Source organism: Paramisgurnus dabryanus, chromosome 5 (assembly GCF_030506205.2).
Source record: "Paramisgurnus dabryanus chromosome 5, PD_genome_1.1, whole genome shotgun sequence".
NCBI classification, from domain to species: Eukaryota; Metazoa; Chordata; class Actinopteri; order Cypriniformes; family Cobitidae; genus Paramisgurnus; species Paramisgurnus dabryanus.
In genome coordinates, this window is record NC_133341.1 from 1,144,875 (window position 1) to 1,165,956 (window position 21,082).

Below are 21,082 nucleotides of genomic sequence, written 5' to 3' on the forward strand. Positions count from 1 at the left end.
AACTTCTTTAGATAGATAAACACATATTAAATCTTTTACTGCAATACTACTTCTAAGGAAACACTTTAATCATTATTAAAAACCATCTGTTAGGAAAGAAAACACACACACACACACACACACACACACACACACACACAGAACAAGCACAGGAGATTCTGTTCTTCAAGGTTGAGCTGCCATGCCCCCATTAAGTTATTCTGTATGCAACCTTCATTTCATTGGTTAATACAAATTTATCAAAGACAACATCTTATATTTATTACATCAATTATTCAATGATTAATACTGATTAAGTAAGAAATACATTGCATATTTTATCCTGTGAGCATTAAAGCATTGGTTAATAACATGGATGCCTGTTTACTTTTCCCCCTCAGGCCTCTCTCTTATCTTAACAATTTCCAGACGTAAATTCCTCGCTAATCCTCCTTGCAGCTTCTTACACACACACACAAAAGCTGGTAACTTTCCACTCTCAAACACAAACACCCCAGACAGCACACATACATCTAGCCGACGTTGTGCCGACTTTCAAAGTTCCATCGGCAAGATGTCGCTCAGGGAGCGTTTGCTCATTGGGAAGATGTCGTCTAGATGTCGGCATCTCGTCGCAAATGCCCTCGGGCCGATGTTTAAACGATGCAATTACAGCCGCTCTGCACGGGCTTTACCGTGCATTTATTTATTAAATTAAACCTTTATTCATTCACACTTATGCAGAATAATGTGCTTCTTTGCAATAATAACTAAAAACAAGTACACCACTGTCAATAACCGTTGCAAATTTATTCATTTGACAAATATAACACATAAACAACTTGGATAAATCAGTAACAGAATATTTACATGTGTCACACATAAATTACATATTCTGTAACTATTATACACTGCTATACTACTGTGTAAACGTTTTACTTACACTTAACTAAAATATTTCTTATACCCTTCAAAATAATATACTCTTAAAGTATATGATTCAATTACGTTTGTGGACAAAAATATAGTCTCAACATATACATTTATTTTAATTGAGAACTAAAATTTAAGTTAAAACTTTTTTCAAATTACTTGGACAAAATGATAAAATAAACAAGTAATTCAAGCCCATAATACATAGAAATTTCTTTAAAAATATCTCAGGGTGAGTTGTCAAAAAATTACTGAAAAAACCCAAGGGTATATATTTCAAATTCTAGGCAAAGGGTGGCTGCATTTGAAATGCTAAAATATAACAGTTTGGATTTCAGAAGTTTTAGTCTCAAGATAATTCACATATGTTGTACAAATGGGACACGGCCTGTGAAATCCCAGCAAAGTATTTCTTTGTGACTTACTGTTTTCTACATACTGTAAAATCATCCTACACAATTCAGAAAACATTCTCTGAAAATATAATCTTGACAACTTCAATACTGACTGAGTAAGGTCATGCCAAAGACTGAACTCAATGTTAAATCAGTAAATTCAAACTTTAGATGTCATTAGATTTTAAGACAGTAGCCTGGATTTCATTAAAAGGTCACATATTTATGTATCTTAGAAATATATTGTAAATAATAATGTGCATGTACATAACAAAAACATTTAATCATAAAACATTCTCGACAGGTCTTCTGTCTTGTTTTCTGCACTCGTCTCTGCAAGCAGTGCCTTTAAACCTTAGAGGTTCCTCTTTGTTGCCTTTGTTTCCTGTCCCGAACACCGCCTTTTAAACATCTGGATACTACTTCTTCCTCTCCATGGTTCCTCTTTGTTGCTTTAGGATCACCTAAACATCCAACAAAAAATTATTAATCATACAATCACATTTTTATATTTAAATTTAGGTGCCTATGGCAAACATGAACAATCGTGTATATTGGATAGATAATCAAAAAGTGGACCCACAAAGCATACAGTACTTTATGTAAGCATATAAAACATCTGGTCTACTGTGTTGTTGCATTCCTGAGTGTCTGGCTGTGCATTATTAACAGTGTTAATTCTTCTTTGCATCCTCAGCTATACTTAAAATGAGTGCTATAGGAGGAATTAATGCAAATGTCTTGAAAATTATACATTTTATTGTTAGAGATATCTAAAGATAACAGTCACCCACTTGCTTACCACCAAACTGTGTTGAACAAGTGCTTTCATCAGTGTTCATGTAATCGAGTAAAGTATAACCTTATTCACACAGCACTTTGGTCCCAGAAAATATCCGTAAAATTGGCAGACAGGCATTTGTGTGAACGCAAAGATGTTCTGGGATTGTTCCAGGAAAGAGGACCTAGTAACATTACCGTAAGATACCTGGAAAGCCCTCTTTGTGAATGAGACGCAAAAACAATGGCGTAGTTTTGAAGTTATGGTTCAGCTCTTTAAAACAAGGGTTTTACAAAGGTCGGCAAACTGGACCGAAGCAGAGATCAGGGAACTTGTCACTATCCACGCTGAAGCAGAGATCATTTAGCAGCATAACAGTTCTAGCGCATCAGGTGCTCACATGAGCTTATATTAAACAAAATACATGTGCGTCATCGCAACAAGATATACCATTCAGCTCTTTAAAACGGGGGTTTAAATGAACATTTACATTCACAATGAGAAATGTCTGCAAACTGGACTAGAACAGGGTTCAGGGAGTTTCAAAAATCCACTTTGAAATTGGGTTAATTCATGTGCATACTAGAACAGCGCATCACGCATTCCATTATAGTCTTATCATAAACAAAAATCCAGTCATCTGCAGAGAGAAATAACCAATAATAACAAACCTTCAGACACTGTGGATAAAACCTATCAAGTGCAGGACTTTAAACACATCATGTGTCTTTACGGCATAAACACAGTTTCCGGAAAATCATTGGCAGTGTGAATGAACCAAAAATCAAATGGTCCTGGACCAAGTTTAAGTATAATATGAATGGGCCCTTCTTCAATGTATCGTGTCTAACAGATACCAAGTAGCAAAGTTTGTCTCACCTGTGGGCCACAACACTTAGTTCTGTCCTAGTATACGCCTTAGTCCTCGGTCTAGATCTCACCCAAACACTGTAAACGGAGCAGAACAGAAATGTTCATTTGTAAGTAGAAATGATAAGTGGACCCAGATTTGTTCCAGAATGTATTAAATGAAAATAACATGGTCTGCTTTGTCTAAGATAAAGGATAAAATGCACTGTTAAATAAAAGACATTTTAAAAGGGTTGAGTTGTCTGAACCAAGTCATCTTGTTGCTTTGACGTCTTTGTTTTAGTTTATCTTTAGCCTTCTGCTTGTTAACAGCACACATCATCAGTAATGTTCAATTATCACTTTATGCATTACTTTATTATTTTATTAATGTTAACACACCTTCAGGATCGTCAGTGTACCTAAATAGATAAGACTGAGCAGTGTTGAATTACCACCAGGGATTTTGATCTGTAACTGAATTCAGTAAAAGCAATAAGATGACTGTCTGATGACTCAAATGAGTTAAAGGATTACTCCTCCCACCAAAATGAAAATTGACTGATTATTACTTTTTTAACAGAACACAATCAGAGTTATATTAAATCATTTCCTGGTTCTTTACATTTATATATTGTATTTATATTTTTGCTTTATAATGTCATTGACTGGGATCAATGTTTTTCAAAGCTCAAAAGTATATCCATCCATCATTAAAGTAATCCATATGTAACCCAGTGGATTAATAAATGTCTTCCGAAGCGAAACAATACGTTTGTGAGAAAAACTATTTCATATTTATAGCTTTTTATGATAGAGACAAGACATTTACAAAGTTAAAAAGACAATTTAAATATGGCGGCACGTTATGCATCTCATGACTAGTCGTAAAATGAATTGTGATGAAACACAGTAGAGACACATGAGAAACAATGCGATTGAGTTGTTGTAGTCTGTTTACATTACATATACATCGTAACTCGCTTAAAGCTTAAAATATAAAGTTTTTCTCACAAGCCTATCATTTTGCATCAGAAGACCCACTGGGTTATATATGGATCACTTTAATGATGGATGGATGCACTTTTGGAACTTCAAAACATTGATGCCCAGTCAATGCCATTATTAAAGGAATAGTCTACTTATTTTCAATATTAAAAAATGTTATTACCTTAACTAAGAACTATTGAATCATCCCTCTATCATCTGTGTGTGTGCGCATGTAAGCGCTGGAGCGCGCTGCGACGCTACGATAGCATTTAGCTTAGCCCCATTCATTCAATGGTACCATTTAGAGATAAAGTTAGAAGTGACCAAACACATCAACGTTTTTCCTATTTAAGACGAGTAGTTATACGAGCAAGTTTGGTGGTACAAAATAAAACATAGCGCTTTTCTAAGCGGATTTAAAAGAGTTACTATATTTTATGGCGTAATAGCACTTTTGGGAGTACTTCGACTTGGCGCAGTAACACCCTCCCTCTCCCATTATGAGAGTGAGAAGGGGAGCGGACTTTTCAGGCGAGTCGAAGTACTCCCAAAAGTGATATTATGCCATAAAATATAGTTTCTCTTTTAAATCCGCTTAGAAACGGCTACGTTTTATTTTGTACCACCAAACTTGCTCGTATAACTACTCGTCTTAAATAGGAAAAACGTTGATGTGTTTGGTCAGTTCTAACTTTATCTCTAAATGGCAGCATTGAATGAATGGGGCTAAGCTAAATGCTATCGTAGCGTCGCAGCGCGCTCCAGCGCTTACGTGCACACACACAAATGATAGAGGGATGATTCAACAGTTCTTAGTTAAGGTAATAACATATTTTAATATTGAAAATGAGTAGACTATTCCTTTAAGCATTGAAGAACCAGGACCAGTGGCGGACAATGACTTATTTTCCGAGGGCGCAAAATGCAATGCGAAGCTCATCCCAACATGTATGTAGCCCGTCATGTGTGTGGTTCGTCATTTTAAAATATGTGTTAGGCGTATCGCATGTGAATCACGTGTCATTTCAAAATAAGTGCCTGCTGCACACACGTCATAATGGTTTATGATAAAAGATACCTGCATTATCTCAAGCGTAATCAGAGTTTAATGTTAAGTGAATGTGTTGTGTGTATTTTGTGTATTTTGTGAACGTGAGCATCTCTTTTATGATAAAAGGTTTTGACGCGTGTGCAGCAGGCACTTCTTTTGACAAGACACGTGATGCACATGGTTTACATGATGTAACAAACACATATTTTTGAAGACACGAGCAACACACATGACACTCTGAACACTTATTTTGAATTCGCACCCCTCAGAAGAGCAGTCACGAGCCGCCACTGGCCAGGACAGTATTTAATATAACTCTGATTGTGTTTGGCTAAAGAAAGAAAGACAAACATCTTGGATAACATGGGGTTGAGTAAATAATCCTTCAAAGCTAAAAGTTTACGTAAAAATTATAATTGTATCATTTACTCACCTTCATGTTGTTATAAACTTGCCAAAAATTCTTTAATCTGATAAATGATGTCAATCATACAGTTGATGGTACCCATTGACTTCCATAATAGGAAAAAGACATTTTATTGAAGTAAATGAGCAGCTGTGTACTTAACATCATTTATCAACATATCTTGTTTTGTGTATATCACAATAAATAAACTCATGCTGGTTAAGAACATAAACCGGGCCTGTGTGACCACTAAAGCACAATAAAAAACATGTAAAGCTATCTTACCTTGAAAGAAAATTTGACACGGACTACTGAAAATCTAATGAAGGAAAAAGACAAAAAATCATATATTATGCACAAACGTTAAAAACAACATTGCAGTGTAGTGTTTAGTATAATGCGTTTCAAATAAGTAAATTCAACTAATATTATTTGTATAGTATATATCAGTACAGGGACATGCACAAGTTTGGGCACCCCTGGTAAAAAAATTCTGATAATGTAAACATTTAAGCGAGGGGAAGATGAAATGATCTCCAAAAGTATCCAAAGTTAAACATGAAACGCACATGATTACCACTGTATGTAGTCCAGTGCTGGGATCGTCTGAAGTCCTTGCAAGGGTCGATGTCATCTTTCCATTTGTGTTAGGTCATCTGACAGAGGCAGGATCCAGACTGCAGCTCACATAAATGCTAGTAGAAATAGAAAAGCAAATTGAGAAAATTTGCATGACTGCTGTTCATAGCTTTTTAGGTAGTGGATGGTTGTGATTATTAAGTTATTTATAACCTGAGGCAAAGGTTAGTGAATGCAATTATGTGTATGCTAGACTTCGAGCTGTTGCTTTTGGTGGATAGAATCGGCGGTGTCAATTTCAACGTCGATAATTAGTCAACATAAATATTGTGTCATCACGACAAAAATATAGCCTTTTCCCCTTTGACATGGCAGATTTAAATGCAGATTAACATTCACAATGAGAAAAATCTGCAAACTGGACTGAAGAAGAAATCAGGGGGCTCGTCACTATCAGCTATGAACATTCACCAGCATAACAAAACAGCGTGTAACACAGTGCTTCCCAATCCTGGTCCTCGAGCACCCCCTCCCAAAAACTTATTTAAAACACCTGATTCAACTTATCAGCCTCCTTCCAAAATGGTAAAAATGTCTCCCTAACAAGCTGATGAGTTAAATAAGGAGACATCTAAAACTTTTTGAGAGGGCGTGCTCGAGGACCAGGATTGGGAAGCACTGGTGTAACGCACTCCTTTATGATCTTATCATAAACAAAAAAATACACGTGTGGTTTCTCGAGAGAGAAATCACGGATAAGCAAACTACAGATACTACGAAAAACCTACCAAGTGCATGTGTGTGAAAGCACAAACAAATCTAGATAACTATTGGCAGCGTGAATTAACCAAAATCAAATAATCCCGAACAACTCCCGGATGTGTACTCCGTATTTTTTCCATAATATGTGTGTGAAAAGGGCTACAGACATTAACCATTCATTGAAAGCAAGTTGTCCATTGAACCTTAAATGTCCTTGTCAGTATCGGGAAAGCGGTCCTGAAACAAATATCCTCGTCGTAAGAGATGTACGGCGTACTGTCTCGACTAAACATATGGAGTCCTTCTTTAGGATCTCTGACTGCCGCACTCTGATGTTGTTCACCTGGCGTGTAACACGACAACCCAAATTGTCTTCATTATCCCAGGCACCTGCACAGAAACATTGAGAACACAAGCACCAGGGAAGCAGTGAGTGTGCGTCTTACCTACACCTAATGTAGCGTGTACATGCCGGGCGATGGAGGCCCCGGTGATTCCAACATAGGGGGGAGAAGCAGTTATAAGTCGGTATCTCAAAAGCCTGAGGCAATGTGGTGGGAGACGTGCTGGCTCGTGTCTTTCACTGTCGGTTTGCTGGCATTGGAGAGAATCTCATCTGGATTGATCGCATCCTAGATGTACATGCCCTGCACAGAGAAACAGATGGCTTAGTACCTCTATGTCCTATCTCCGATAAAACTAATATGACAGTATGGTTAAGATCAAAAACACTTAGGGTTAAAGTCAAATAATAAAAATGTTTGTAACCGCTGGTTAAAAACAACTTACAGCAAATGATGTTGTGATCTGTTTTGCAAAGACATAAAACATAATAATTGAATATTACAGATTAACATAAATGATGTCCAGTTACACCCACTAAAATGTCTTGAGGTGTCTGTCAGTGAAACACTTACACAGCAGTGCCAATGACCTGTTAACACACAAGAAGAGAGGAAACATATATGAGGGAAATATTAGCTAAGGAAAAAGGCAAGAAATTTATTCAGTCATTTCCAGCCCTTGATGTGTTTAAAATCCACAGTATGGCAAATGACTATGATATGAAACACCTGTTCATTAAATCACTGTACATTTCATACATCTGATATACAATAACGTAAATCAGATTGCACTGTGCATAACAAAATGGTTGTCAAAAAATCTGAACTAACTTAAATAATGTCAATGTAAACATCTTTTGTTTGTTTTGTTTTTAAATTTGCTGCCATTGTAAGCACTCAAACTATCATACAGATCATAATAATACACTTTATACAGTAACTAAAACTGCCAGAGCATCATAAATATATATAGAGACAAAAATCATATTATTCACACTCACTAAATGTGTTTAAAATGACAATTTACCTCAGACAAGATATTTGCAAAAGCTTTTCTAACAAACGGGACAGAACAATTAACCATATTATGTTGATCATTTAAACATCAAACAAACACTCACAATGAAATGAAACAACAAAAATTACTATGTTATTGAACTCAATTATATAATCATCGATAATCATGCTCATATTTTTCCTAAAATTTAAATTACCTCAGAATACTTCCAACTGCTGTTCAGAAAAGCAATGGCCATCTGCCTATATTAAGTTCATCGTTTACATAGCAACAAAAACACAATACTGAACAAGTGAAAGGTATTTAGATTGATAAAAATAATGGAAATTATAATCTCTATTAAATAAAACATTTTAGAAAAAATGCATCAAATCTGAATAGCGCTGCTAGTACTACAAACATTATGACTTTATTTGCTGTGCTGTAGTAGACGGAGTGCCTTATACTAACTTTTAAGACTTTAAATATAAGATTTTTGTCGAAAACTTACCTGAACCACGTACGTCTGCGAAGTCAGCTCCCGCATTTTTTCCTTGTTCATGGCAAGACGAGACTGGAGTGGCTTCTCTGGGTTAAGGAATATATCGCCATCTGTTGGTTTGGCATGCTCATGACAAAGCTTCATACCGGGGTTTTGCGTGTTCGAGTTGACGTGGAATTGTCTGTTTTTTTACGAAGGAGGGGAACACAAAACAATGATACGTGTAAAACAAGCCAATAATCCCTTATTTGTACTCACTTTCCCGAGTTGCCTTTTCTCTAACTTACTTGAGTATTAACGGCGGCTGGCAACCAGCGTATGTACATTACTACCCCCTCCTGCTTCGGATTAATGGAACTTAGCAGCTGTGTGTCATTAAAAGCAAAGAAAGCGCTGCTATTTTATTTATTTTTACTTTTATTGTTGAGAATTACCCCACTGATTGCTAGTTTTAAAGGCTGTTAACCACTTCAGTACTCTGATTAGGGAGGAGTCATCAGATTTCGCTTTTATTTATGCAAGTTTCAACCTTGTACACATGCCAGTATTCAACTGAGGTAGTTTCTGTAATAAACAAATAAGACATAAAAAATAACCTGTCTACATACGGATTCAACCGTATTACAAATGAAACATCATGAACTCTCATATATACACTAAGCAAGGATATAAACTACGGAAAGAAATATAATAGCATAAATCACGTTATGCAGCATTATTATAGCAACAGATAACAAACTGTAGAATACAGGATTATGCCCATAATAAGAAGAACTAAACATATATTGCAGGTATTAGTGTTATAAGCACCCGTGCTAACGCAAGTGTTAGCGCGATTACACTGATAATTATACAGATCACGAAACAGCGGCAAAACTGGCGTAGGCCTAATGCCAGAAATAGTTACGGTGCACACAAACATTAATCATTAAACATAGTATAATGATATGAACTTACTGTGTCATAAACTTTAACTTGCACTGAAGGATGCTGCACACGAGTGAAAAGCTTGCGAACTCTACGAAAACTCCAGCTAGTATACTTTCGTAACAGAGAATACCACACTTACGCTAGAAACGTATATGCTTTAAACTATGCACTGCGCATTTCACGTAACCCAACACTTTAACGAGATAAGTTACGTACAATAATAGATAAACCATAAAGAATTCGCAACATGTATATTATATTAAAACATTTACATTTACTTAACGGATTCCATTTTTCTTCACTTATTATCATTTACTTAGTTCTTGTACACACCCATGATGTCGCCTTTGCTCTGGTGGGTTGCATTGCAAAGGGAGGAGTAACTGGACACGCACCAACAGAGAGAAGCGCGGCATCGGCCTCCGGTATAGTTATCCGACCCAAAGCCGACGTAACAGACAAGCTTGATGAGCGGGAAATACCGTTGACTTGACTGAAGATTTGGCCGATGCCTGGCCGATACTTATTAGATGTTTCAGATAAGGAGGCCGACGTACGCTCTTGAGCCGACGTCGGGCAGACGTACGTGTGCTGTCTGGGACCTCATTTCTACATAATAGCTCAGTGCATATATGAAACACACAATGTTTATAGAATAAAATGATTAATTAAAGAAATATAAAATGGAACAAAATCAATTTCCACAGTCCTTATTTGGACATCTTTGTAACTTTAACACTTTCAGCAATCAGCATGAAATGTAGGCAGTAAATATGTAAAACATAATTATTCAACAACACAACAGTACTCCATTGTTCAAGAATTGGTTAAATGCATTCATTAGTTAAACATACTAATTTTCACTTTATCTAAATATAACATAGTTATAAAGCAAACAACTTGTTTATTGAAACCATCTGTTCTGCGTGTTTTCTCTTCAGGGGTTTGTTCCTACCCCCAACTGAAACAGCCTTTCCACTCACACAGACAATCTCTCACATATCTCAGCACAAAAAGCATAATGGCACATATGAATTATAACATAACATACTGATTAATAAAACAACATAAAAATCCCACAATGGCTGGACGCGCCTTCAGTGCTTCGGACACAGGCTACACCTGGCAATAGGTACGTTATGTTTATTTTTAATAACTTTGAGACAGAGAGGTCTGTCTGTGTGTGTGTGTGTGTGTGTGTGTGTGTGTGTGTGTGTGTGAGAGAGAGAGAGAGAGAGAGAGAGAGAGAGAGAGAGAGAGTACAGTACTTTTATTTTACCTCTCATCTGCCTCCATAAATGTACATTTGTATACTTCAAATGTTTATATTTCAAAGTCTACTTTATATTGTAAATATCCTCTGATTCTATTTTATTTTATTTGCAGTAGTACTTCATCCATCACCCAGCACCTTAGCTTAATTGCACCTTAATGTTTGTTAATATTGTGTTAATGTATGTTTCTTGTTTTATGTATAATGCTTTGGCAATATTGTACTGTAAGTGACACAATCATGCCAATAAAGTGCTTTAAATTGAAATTGAAAATTGAGAGAGGGAGAGAGAGAGGGAGAGAGAGAGAGAGAGAGAGAGAGAGAGAGAGAGAGAGAGAGAGAGAGAGAGAGAGAGAGAGAGAGAGAGAGAGAACAATCTGCATTATTATGTGGTTATTAAGCTGTTGTAATATAATCATTAATTATTTTTGTACATCTATTTTCCAAGAAAACACAGTGAAAGGTGACAGCCGGATCAGCCGTGCAACAGGTGTCTGCAAAAAGTTGGTGTGCCACTTCTCACATAGCTGGAAAAAGAGAGTGGCACTTGAGCAAGCCCAGAAGCGCCTCAACCTTCCAGTCCACGAACTCATCACTGAGTGTCAAACTAGATGGGGGTCTAGGGTGCTCATGATTAACAGGATTCTGGAGCAGCAGAAAGCACTCCACGAGGTCCTCTCAGAGGACAGAAACACCCGGCACCTAATTCTTGGATATCAAGATCTGGATGTGCTGGAGTCAGTCAGCAAGGCACTGGGACCACTGCTTGAATTCACGGATGCTCTGTCAGGGGAGGATTACGTTAGTGTTTCACACATCAAACCAGCAGGGCTGGACTGGGACAAAAAATTAGCTCTGGCATTTTGGCCCAGACCGGCCCACTACATAGGATCACAAATCTTTGTGCAACCTTGACTACCAACTCCATATAATGATTAAGTAGGAAAGTATAAGAGCTGACACGTGACATTACAAAAATGTAAGCGCTGTAAAAGGCTTTGCAGGTTTTAAAAATAATAGTGTTAGCCAGGTAGTGCACAATGTTTAAACTAACCATTCTGAACACCTTATGATAACACTGGCACCTGATAAATGTTACAATGAAGTCGCAGTCTTCTCTGAGCCACGAGTCCCATTAAAGTGTGTGCAGAATATTTTGATCACTTTTTTCTGAACACCTTTTACCGATTCCAAAACACAATAATTTTAATACCCAACATTAATTTTGTATATCTTTTCCTTTCATCCTATTTTATGCCCTTGCTGCCCAAATCAGGATTTCTTGTATAATGGTCAAACCTCAATTTTGCAATTTCCATGCATGGCATCTTTCTTATGGACATTAAATAATGAATTTCCAGTGTATGTAATAAAATTTTTTTAGCTCATTTTTAAATGTAAAAGAAAATGTGCCAAATAATTCTGCACACTTGAATATAAGGTGTTTTGTCTCCAGCCAGACATCATTAACAATAATGTATTACTTATAAATGCTTTATTTACAAAATGAATGGTAGTTATTAAGATTAATTTGGTTTGGAATTAGTAAAATATGTTTGATAAAAACTGTGATCAAAAGTTTAATGTAGCTACCTAATAATTTTGCCCACACTGTATTTTATTGCAGTGTAATCACTGTCAATTTGCAAACAGCCATTGGTCTATCACTTGTGTTTTTGACTGCGTTTTATCAAGAGGATATCTAACAACAGTGTTTAGATGCAGTTCTGCTTACCACACGTCCACTCGGTTCTCAGTCGTCTCTTATTTTGACAGACGCACACTAACTCTGGATGCTTCATAAAATGCCCTAAAAGTTGTGATTGGGCTAGCCAAGTGTCAAATAAAAAAGAAACAATGGGCTGCTGATTAGGTGTCTCCTGGGCCGGTCTGTCCGGAAAAAAAACCCATCTTACGCTAACTTTTTTTTAAATGCAGTACATTGCCACCGCGCCTTTTTGCGCCATTAATGAATTACATTAAAACAAAGAAAGAAAGCAACGGGCTGCGTTGCGCGATGTATGAGTGTTATGGGCTGGTCAGACAAAAATAGTGTCAGATGTATGATACGTCTGTATGATACTCGCTCTCTGTTTCTTGCGTCAGATCATCGCTCTGTCCATCTGACACAAGAAACAGAGAGGTGTAGCTTGTTAAGAGATGATTGGACCAGCCCAGTGTCAGTATGGAAAATGAACCAATGGGCCGCTGTCCCTGCTTTATGGGCCGGTCGTTGGCCAATAAAAAAATATCATATTATATTCACCGGCCCCCAAGGACGTCGGCCCACCGGGCATTTGCCCGGTATGCCAGATTACCAGTCCAGCACTGCAAACCAGTACTCAGCCTGTTTAACACAACCATCTTGGCACCAGTGGAGGGTGATACAGACATGACCAAGTCCTTAAAAAAGAAAATTTTGGAGTACTTGAACAGCAAGTATGAAGAGAGAGTTACACAAGAGCTCTTGGATGTGGCCTCCTTCTTAGATCCAAGATACAAGACACAATACATCAGTGACAACGACGTCCCCATCATCAAAGCCAGACTGGTGTCAGAGATGAAGATGATGGAACACAAGGTAAAAATAATGGTTAGAATGGAGTAAATGAGAAGAGTTCCTTCTATTTAAATGCATTATCTTACATTTTAGTAAATATTTAAGTTTAAATTTAGCTGAATTGTGTTGTTCATACAGTAATGATCATTCATATATAAAACTAATTACATTCTTTTTTCTTGTTTGTTCTTTTGTTTTTACTATTTTCTAGCATTCTGTTAAGTGCAGAGAGACCAGAGTGGAAGAAGTTTCAACCCCACCCACCAAAAAGGCTAAGAAGTCGTTGGGAAGTTTCTTCAAAAGATTCACCGCAAGTGCAACGGTACCAATCGATCCCACTGCTGCCATAGAAGCTGAGCTGAGTGCCTACATCCAGGCCCCCACAATTGACAGCGACGAGGACCCCCTTCTGTGGTGGAGATTAACTCACAAAGTCAACTTTCCCCGGCTCAGCAACATGGCAAGAAAATACTTGTGCATGCAGGCCACCAGCTCTCCCTCAGAGAGAATTTTTAGTGCATCAGGCAACATTGTGAGTTGTCAGAGGTCCTGTCTGAAGCCAGGCATGGTTAACAAGCTAGTGTTCCTGGCAAAGAATCTGTAGAAGTTGTGCTGCCTGTAACTACCTCTCTGCATACAGTTATGTGATCTTTTGAAGAATATAAATGTTGCACTTCAATGCACTTTCAATGTTCCACCAGCTGCTGCATTTGTTATTTATTGTTAAAGCAGAGCTGCAGTAAAATGTTTGATTTGTAATTTATTTTTTTAGTAATTTATGTTAATGTTGATGACTGGCAGTGAGTTCTTAAAAATAAAACTACACTTTCCAAAATTTTTGATGTTTTTATTTTTCTGAGAAATGCTTGGTTTTCACCGAACCCGTAGCCATATCGTATCGATATCTAGATATCCGGCATGAAACTCGAGATATGAAATTTTGTCCATATCGTTCAGCCCTAGTGTGAAAATAGAGCACTTTAAAGGGATTGTTCACCCAAAATTAAAATTATTTAAATTACAATTCTAATTTATTTTTATAAGAAAACACTGAACATGTGCAGCACAGCCATTATAATTGGTTCTAGGCTAGCTAGAGCAGGTGATGTAGGCTAGTGATCCCTGTATTTACATAAAATGGTCTGGGCTAAGCCCCGGATGTCCTTCAATGCTGGAAACGCCCCTGGTTACAAGCCTGTGTACATTGTGTGTGTGTGTGTGTGTGTGTGTGTGTGTGTGTGTGTGTGTGTGTGTGTGTGTGTGTGTGTGTGTGTGTGTGTGTGTCTCAGCAATGCTTTCACAATGCGAGGATTTGATTTCCAATACAAGGATGCACAAGATAAAAAAATATTCTAAAATTTTACATTTCACAAATCACGTTAGTGACCGCACCAGAGCATGCACACTTTTGCAGTTCGTCCCGAAATGCATTTTCTAGTTATTGTTATTATTATTCCGGGTAGATTTTGTGTCAGCTCTAGCGACTAGACCGTTTGACACAGAGACACCGTTCAAACTTTAAAATGTTTGGGCAGTACCGGTGTAAGTTGCTTGAGAAGATGAAGTCACAGATCCAGGTCGTTCGTCCGCCATATTGGATAGAACAGAAAACCTTAAAAAAGTTTCACAGGTCACAAATTTTGTCCAAACTTCACGAAACTCGACGTACACGATCCTTGGACCAAGCCTCACAAAAGTTACTAGAAGGATTTTTGATTTTCGGAAGCGTTTGTCCGTCACAGCCCAAACTAAATGTGCGTCGACGCCCCCAAAACAGGAAGTAGTTTATATCTCAATATGTCTGTAACATTTCTTAACCAAATTTTTTATATGAACTGGGGACTCCAATGTGAAGATGCCCAAGATAAAAAAACATTGCAGTAACATGTCTATATTATGTTATTTCCACTTTAAAATGTCCAATTGAACCCTCTGTAAATAAGAAAAAAGCAATGCGTCTTCACCACTGGAGGGCAGCCTTTACGTTCAAACGTGCCTTCACACGTGACTAGACAGAAACTGACTGTGTGAATACGGTATTGAAAACTAGTATTATTTGATAATACTTATTCCGATGGAATATTAATACTTCTCATATACGTTTGTGCACAAAACTGCAAATGGATTTTATATTCTGAACGCTTATGAATCAACGCGAGCTCCTGGAGAACTTGCAGTTTCACAATAAGGTATACAGGTAGGAATGATATGACATTCAGACATCTTTTAAACCCTTTCTTTTATTTCAGTGATATATGGCATGACAAGTTTAATTCCTCTTTTCATCAATGTAATACATTGTAAACGTATTAGTTAAAGACGCGTATCCTCGCGCGTCAGTATCACCAGTGATCGTTTGGCGCGCGAGTCACCCTTCACATGTATTCGCGCTTTGGTCCGCCCGCATCAAGATGCGAAGTGGTGAGTTAAGACACCACGGACTCTATGGCTGTTTTAACTTTATTTATTGTATTTCCAGCTTACAACACCACCTTTTCCGACAGTTGTTGTCTGATATGTTGGCCAAATGATCACTTGCTTTTCCACAATGACAATAGATGTCTTGATAAAGGAAACGATTTTTGTGAACTAGATAAAAGATCCTGGCGTTTCTCCGAAGTTCAAAGCAGACAAAGGCTCAAATATTATGCGAGTCATCGTTCTCACACAAGAATGCAATTTCAACGAGTTACAGTTAATCGCCCAGCGCTCACAGCCCAGCACCTGCACCACTGTTTGCGTGTCGCGCTGACAAACATACACCTGATTTTACTGCTCTGGCGAAATCTAAAAGTATAATTTCTCTTATTAGAAGCTATCCTAATGTTTGCCAGTTATTAAGATGGCGGTTATAGTTTAAATAGAGGTAGTGAAATAATTTGCTTTGACAAAAAAACTGCATAAAACAATGTTATGTTCCATATTATAAACTTTTGGTTATGTATACTTAAGTGAGTAAATAAGTTAAATTCTCAATGAGTGTGATATGGCTCTTATTTACCCCTTTAAATGTAGAATAAAGCTTACTCGGGCATCTTACAATGCACTTATGTTGTTATGCAGTTTTAAAATACAAAATACGAACGTCTGGATGTAGATAAAGCTTACTTGGTCATATTAAAATGCACAGGTTTTGTTGTATGCAGTTTGAAAATACATGTTTGTAGAAAAAGTATATTGTACAATGCACTGATTTTGTTGTTATGCAGTTTCAAAATACAACATGAGTATGTTTAAATGTATATGTAGTCATCATCACTGATGTATCTCTGGCCCCCATGACAAACTAATTGAATAGCCCTGTCGTAGACGCTCAACACACAATCATATTCATAAATAGTAAAGAAATGAAATGATATTAGGCTATCAGTGCTGCTGTCGCTCTCTCCTATCGCTTATTTTAAAAATGAGCTTATGATCAATAAAATGCAGCTTACATCTGCTGCTTTTGGTGACGTGAACTCTGGCCTACATTAAGTCTCATGTTTTTAAGATTATCTTAAGTACTAAAGAAGAATTTTTGGTATATTATGTACAAAACTAGTGTGTGAAAATAGGGCACTTTAAAGGGATTGTTCACCCAAAAATTAAAATTATTTAAATTACAATTCTAAAAAAATTTAATAAGAAAACACTGAACATGTGCAGCATAGCTGTTATAGTTGGTTCTAGGCTAGCTAGAGCGGGTTATCTAGGCTTGTGATCCCTGTATTTACATAAAATGGTCTGTGCTAAACCCCGGATGTCCTTCAATGCTGGAAACACCCCTGGTTACATGCCTGTATACATTTCTGTGCGTGTGTGCGTGTGTGTGTGTGTGTGTGTATGTGTCAGGAATGCTTTCACGTAGAGGTCGACCGATATGGCTTTTTCTCTGGCCGATGCCGATATTTAGAAATCAGGGCAGCCGATGGCCGATATGTTAGGCCGATTTTCTATATGTACATAATTATCAAAATGTTCTCATCATTAGCAGATATTTTAAATGTAAAAATGTCACTATTTAAGTCAAAGTCTTTAAAAAAAATTATGACTGGTCTTTCTGAAGAGTTTTACAACCTCCTCTGCACCATGCATTTATCAGACACAGATTTTACCTGACACTCTGCTGTCATCATATTTGATCAGTTTTTTACCATGGCTTTTATTGCTTTGTAGGATAAAATCCTTATTTGGTAGACCTGATAATTTATTTATTCATCATAAAGTTAACATAGTAAATGTCTATGTTTTTTAGTTGAGACTGTTATTTAGGGCAAATCTTTCTAAACACATTTACATTCTCCTTTCTGAGGCGCTATAAGTGACTGACTGTGCTGACAGTGACGTCTTGTGAGTTTAGTGTTGGGACAGATCTGTTGTTTCAACCATTCATTCAAACGAATCCGTTCAAAGGAGTCAGTTTGCGAATCGGACGCATTGTGTTGTAATCCAGGCTGAGCAGCGCAAAACTGTAAACAAAGTGTTACTGTAACAACGCGTAAAACATTTCCTCGGTGGATATGATTTGGTCTTCCGACCTTTCGCCATCGAGTCAGTTTTGTTTTGAGTAATAAAAGCAGGGAGACAGTTTAAAGACAGAACTGTCCCCCTGCTCTCCAGTAACGCGTAACTTATGTTATTATGCAGTTTTAAAATACAAAATACGAACATGTCTGGATGTTGCATTTTTTTGTGGGGGGAGGTGCCCTTTTTTTAGGTTAGAGCAACTGCCCCTTAAAATTCCTGTGCACGTCCCTGATGCTTACATACTGTTGAACAGGAACACGATTGATTGCATTATGCTGTCAATCACTGAGTGAAATATTTTTTTTTATGGTAAATTTTAGAGAAACAGTTGTTACAAGTCTGTATAAATTTCTGTGTGTGTGTGTGTGTGTTTGTGTGTGTGTGTTTTTAAAATGTTCGGGCAGTACCGGTGTAAGTTGCTTGAGAAGATGAAGTCACAGATCCATGTCGTTCGTCCGCCATATTGGATAGAACAGAAAACCTTAAAAAAGTTTCACAGGTTACAAATTTTGTCCAAACTTCACGAAATTCCACGTACACGATCCTTGGACCAAGCCTCACAAAAGTTACTAGAAGGATTTTTGATTTTCGGAAGCGTTTGCCCATCACAGCCCAAACTAAATGTGCGTTGACGCCACCAAAACAGGAAGTAGTTTATATCTCAGGAACGCTTTCACGTATTGAAACCAAACTTTGTACATGAATTTGGGTCTCCAATGTGAGGATGCACAACATCGAAAGAACAATTTTTTTCCTAAAATTTTACGCCGCCAAACAGGAAGTAGTTTATATCTCAGGAACGCTTTAACGTATTTAAACCAAACTTTGTACATGAACTTGGGTCTCCAATGTGAGGATGCACAACATCAAAAGAACAATTTTTTTCCTAAAATTTTACGCCGCCAAACAGGAAGTAGTTTATATCTCAGGAACGCTTTTACGTATTGAAACCAAACTTTGTACATGAACTTGGGACTCCAATGTGAGGATGCACAAACTAAATCGGCGGCACCAGAGCAAGCACACTTTTGCAGTTCGTCCCGAAATGCATTTTCTAGTTATTATTTTTCCCGGGAAGATTTTTTTGGCCAGCTCTAGCGACTAGACCGTTTGACGCAGAGACACCGTTCAAACTTTAAAATGTTCGGGCAGTACCGGTGTAAGTTGCTTGAGAAGATGAAGTCACAGATCCATGTCGTTCGTCCGCCATAATGGATAGAACACAAAACCTTAAAAAAGTTTCACAGGTCACAAATTTTGTCCAAACTTCACGAAACTCCATGTACACGATCCTTGGACCAAGCCTCACAAAAGTTACTAGAAGGATTTTTGATTTTCAGAAGCATTTGTCCGTCACAGCCCAAACTAAATGTGCGTCGACGCCGCCAAAACAGGAAGTAGTTTATATCTCAGGAACGCTTTCACGTATTGAAACCAAACTTTGTACATGAATTTGGGTCTCCAATGTGAGGATGCACAACATCAAAAGAACAATTTTTTTTCTAAAATTTTACGCCGCCAAACAGGAAGTAGTTTATATCTCAGGAACCCTTTCATGTATTGAAACCAAACTTTGTACATGAATTTGGGTCTCCAATGGAAGGATGCACAACATCATAAGAACACATTTTTTTCTAAAATTTTACGATGCCAAACAGGAAGTAGTTTATATCTCAGGAACGCTTTAACGTATTGAAACCAAACTTTGTACATGAACTTGGGTCTCCAATGTGAGGATGCACAACATCAAAAGAACAATTTTTTTCCTAAAATTTTACGCCGCCAAACAGGAAGTAGTTTATATCTCAGGAACCCTTTCACGTATTGAAACCAAACTTTGTACATGAATTTGGGTCTCCAATGGAAGGATGCACAACATCATAAGAACACATTTTTTTCTAAAATTTTACGCTGCCAAACAGGAAGTAGTTTATATCTCAGGAACGCTTTAACGTATTGAAACCAAACTTTGTACATGAACTTGGGACTCCAATGTGAGGATGCACAAACTAAATCGGCGGCACCACAGCAAGCACACTTTTGCAGTTCGTCCAGAAATGCATTTTCTAGTTTGAATATGTTCCTCCTGAACTTTGTTAATAAAACATAATTTGTGGAGACATACTCTAGACGCTCAATTGTTTTTTTTTTTTTAGGTTCATGCTCCATCTCAGTATAACATTTATCCAAGTACCTTGAAAATGTCCTGCAAGGTCACATACCGGTCCGTCACAGGTATCATCGCAATGTCTCTGAATGACTGTGATTCCACAGTGGACAACAGACCTGTTTGAGTTGTGACTCACTCAATCTTAAAATGAACTCATAAGTGGCAAGTCTCTAATATCATTAACCCGGATCAGTTGAGTCCTACTACAATTCAATGTAAAACCATAAACAGTGCCACCACACACACAAACCTCTTGCAACATTATTGATGAGACTTTGCTCGCTCTACAGATCCACTCGTAACCGGCTGATCTGCGCGAGAACTGACCAGAGATTCTCACTCAGAGCCGGAAACATTGCAAACTCGAGAGACCTACTGATCCGCGCAAGCCGCAAACTGACCTAATTCTCACTCAGAGCCAGAAACATTGCGGACTCGAGAGACATGTGAATCTGCAATGTTCACTGGCTGCTCTGGCTTTTATTGGACTACATAAGCAGGACACCCTTAAATGTTCTCTACGTTACATTTGTTCAGACAGTGAGTGAAATTACTGAAAATCTGCTACCCAGTATTACAACATTTACATAAAAACTTAAAATGTAAAACCCTAATTTATTTATGCATTAGAGGACTCCTACAACAACATATAAAAGGTGATTTAAATTTAAATTGCAAAGTTTTTTTTCTATATTTTCTCTATATTATTATGTTATTATTATTAGGCCTATTTTTTTTAAATGGTCGACACACCAAACCTAAAACCTGTAAGCATGTTGTTTCAGTAGTGAAAGGCTTTTGTTGTGGATTTGATTTTTAGGAGACATCAGTCGCTTTATAGATCCACTAACCGGCTCAGGCTGATCCGAGCGAACTGTCTGACTCGAGATTCTCACTCAGATTTAGCAATACTGACTTAAAGGCACACAAGGCAAGTCTGAGTATTATTTCTCTACTAGCTCCCCCTAGTGTCTGGGAGTAAATGCGTTCTATATCTAAGACTATACGAGACTGAAGGACACCGGGTCGGATACAGCGAACTTGCAAGTGGAGTATTCTTCCTACAGACGGT